Source organism: Budorcas taxicolor, chromosome 12, assembly GCF_023091745.1.
Source record: "Budorcas taxicolor isolate Tak-1 chromosome 12, Takin1.1, whole genome shotgun sequence".
Lineage (NCBI taxonomy): Eukaryota > Metazoa > Chordata > Mammalia > Artiodactyla > Bovidae > Budorcas > Budorcas taxicolor.
In genome coordinates this window covers 23,565,162-23,568,596 of record NC_068921.1, presented here as the reverse complement: position 1 = coordinate 23,568,596, position 3,435 = coordinate 23,565,162, and positions in this window count along the sequence as shown.

The window sequence follows — 3,435 nt, the reverse complement described above, 5'->3', positions numbered from 1 at the left end:
AAATGCAGGGACTATGAGGAAGTCATGTAGAAAATGGAGGGAGAAACACATACAGGGGCTAACGTGTGTGTGTGTGTGTGTGTGTGTGTGTGTGTGTGTCCTGGCGGCAAGTTAAAGATGGAACAGAGTATAATTTGTGAAGCATGAAGTGTTAGTAATTGCTTAATAAAAACAGTGTTTACATGAATTATAACAGATCATAGAATCCATTAAATAGTTGATGTGTAAGAATGTCTGAATTTCTAAGCAAATCCCTGAGACTGGCTGATCTTCAATGAACTATGGTACAAATGCTATTGGCATAGGAGACTTTCATCCTGACATTTGTAATGTTCTCAACAGACAGTTGATTTGGGGAAGCTATTCTGACCTTCTGCCCTTGGATAATTCTCATCGTTAGTAGATACAATCACACTTATTATAAATGTGATGGCATGTTTTATAGATGAAAACAAACAAAAGGTCTCCGTGTGTTTGCATCGCTTAGAGGTGATGGTGGTTTAGTCGCTAAGTCATGTCCAACTCTGAGACCACATGGACTGTTACCCATCAGGTTCCTCTATCTGTGGGATTTCCCAGGCAAGAATACTGGAGTAGGTTGCCATTTCCTTCTCCAGGGGATCTTTCTGACATAGGGGTCGAACCCACACCTCCTGTATTGCAGGCAGATTCTTTACCACAGTGCCACTTGGGAATTCCTTGAATCCCTTACTAGTATGCTATTTATTTCTTACCATGACTCCAAATGCAACCTCATACTGACACAAGAATTGTTCTTAGACTTTTTTATATGTAATTATTTGCATGTATCTTTGATTTTATTCTTATTCAGCTTCCCAATATGATCTGTCTTTCCAGTTACTCTGTAAATCCCCAAATATATTGAGCCTACCCCTCTACATTGTAAATATTCAATATAGGCTGAGGACAGAATGATTTTAGATGGCCACTTACAATATAAGCTCCAGATGCTTCTTAGAAGCATATAATGGATACAAGTCTTTCTTCATTACTCTAAATATATACATAGGGCCTTTTAGAAAAATGAGACAAATTTTATTAAGTTTAGGCATATATTTATATTCACTTTTTTCTTGTCGTAAATCTCAAGAAAGAAGTCACTGGCTATGTTTATTTCTAACGGACAAGGCTTCAGCAGAGACTTAGAATGTATTCGGAAATAATGATTACCCTATTTAGCTGAAATACAGTATTACGAGCAAAATAAGCAAGCTTTCAACAACTTTTCTTAATTGGGAAAAATAAGCCCTTTTGACAGAAGCATCACATTTTAAAATCAATAAAGTAGAGAATTATAAAAGGCAGAAGGACAACAAAAAAAAACCCCACTCTAAAAGTCAACAAATAGGGGGCAGGTTATTAAAAGTAAATTGAAGTGTTTCTGGGTATAATGGTCTTTTGATGGGTCTACTTGGCTAAGCTACAATGCCCAGTTATTCAGTCAAGCAATCGTTTAGTTGCTGATGTAATTCAAGTTCAGAATCAGTTGACATTAAGTAAATAATTTGGGTGGGCCTGATTCCATCCGTTGAAAGGCCTTTAAGAGCGGAGATGAGGCTTAGGTAAAGAAGAAACTCAACTGGTCGACAGCATCTTCAGCTTCAGAGTTCTAGCCTGCCTGTCCTGAGAGCCTGCCTGTTGATGTGGCACTTGTCTACCATCCCCAGGAATACATAAGCCAATTCCTTGCAATATATGTCTTAATACACACCTCTCACTGCTGTTCCTTCTCTGATTGAACACTTTCTGATACAAGGCATGCAAATAACAATGTTAATGCTTTTATATAAAACATCTATCTCAGCCCCTCATTTTCAGTGGCAAAGGCCTTGCTATAATTGCATCCTAGAAAAGAAATTTCCTAAGACCATGGACATTTAAAAAATAAATTTGCTTAAAACCATTTCAGAGAGCTTTGTATTAACAGAGGATGAAAAATATATATTCAAATATTTTAAACAAAACACCTTAATACTTTGTAATCAGGAAGCCATAACCAAGGAAAGTGTTCTTTAATTCATTTGCTGTAATGCATAAACAATAGCCAAATAAGAAAGTTTCAACAGAGTCTTTCAGGTCATTACTTTCATAGGTTTTAAGACAAGTACCTAAAGTGATAGTTCAGCATTCCTAGCTTATTTGTTTATGCAATGAGAGCCATTAATCATTCCATTTGTGTTCAAGTATTTGCAATTGAACCTAGAACTAGAGTGCTGATAGGGTATATACTTGAAGACTGACCCTGTGGAATTTCTTTTCTTACTTTAACAAACAATTCAGTTCAGTTCAAACATTTAGTGAATACTCATTAGTTACTAGGAATACAAATTCGTTAGGATTAAGCTTTGGTTATTTGCCTATTGAACTCGAATATAAAATGAATGTCAGGATCCAAATACTTACATGACTGAGAAATAGTACAAAATTAGAAAGTCACCATTATTCATATTCTGAAAATAGTTTTCTTCCACTGACACTCAAGTGAAACTATTTCTAATACTTTCCCAATCTTAAACCATACCTCTCTCCTTCCTAAGTCAGAGGAAAACATTTTAAATTGCCTTTGTAATGCCATTCAGTAGCTAACCTAACTACCACTAAATAATCTCTTAATGGTTAGATTAGAGGAAAAGAAAAAAGAAGTCTGGCCAGGACTTAGGGTATAAAAATAGACGACAAAATTAGAAGGAGTATAAATAGATGAATATGAAAGGAGGGCAGAGAAATGATCAAAGGAAAAGAAACACAAACAGGAAACAAAATACAAAACAGGAGAAAGAAGCAGATGACAGATGTGAATTAAACAGCTGAACATCAGGAAATGAAAGCAAGGGATATGGTTCAAGTGAAAGGAATTTTAAAAACCATACTTCTATGGAATAATCAATTAAGAATAAAAAAACATTTTAGCATCCTTAGAAGAAAGCTTATATAATAATCTCATATGATTTGCTCATACTTTGCCACCAACTACACGGTAGGAAGACCAAACTCTTGTTAAGTCTAAGGCAAGGAAGCTGATCCTCAAGAATGCAGATTTATAACATCAGTAGAGATGATTTAGGGATACCCTCTTATTTTTCTTCTTAGAAATCTAGGAGTGGTCTAATGCCTAAATTCACTTGTGAGTGATGGATTGAGGCACAGAACTCTTTTAAAAATGTGTCTGGACTCATTTTACCTTCTAATACATAAATGTTGTTTAGTCGTTAAGTCATATCTGACTCTTTGCTACCCCATGGACTGTAGCCCGACAGGTTTCTCTGTCCATGGGATTTCCCAGGCAAGAATACTGGAGTAGGTTGCCATTTCCTTCTCTCGGAGACATTCCTGGCTCAGGGCTCTTGCATTGGCAGGCAGATTCTTTACTACTGAACTACTAGGGAAGCCCAGTATATTAATAACATAAAATAA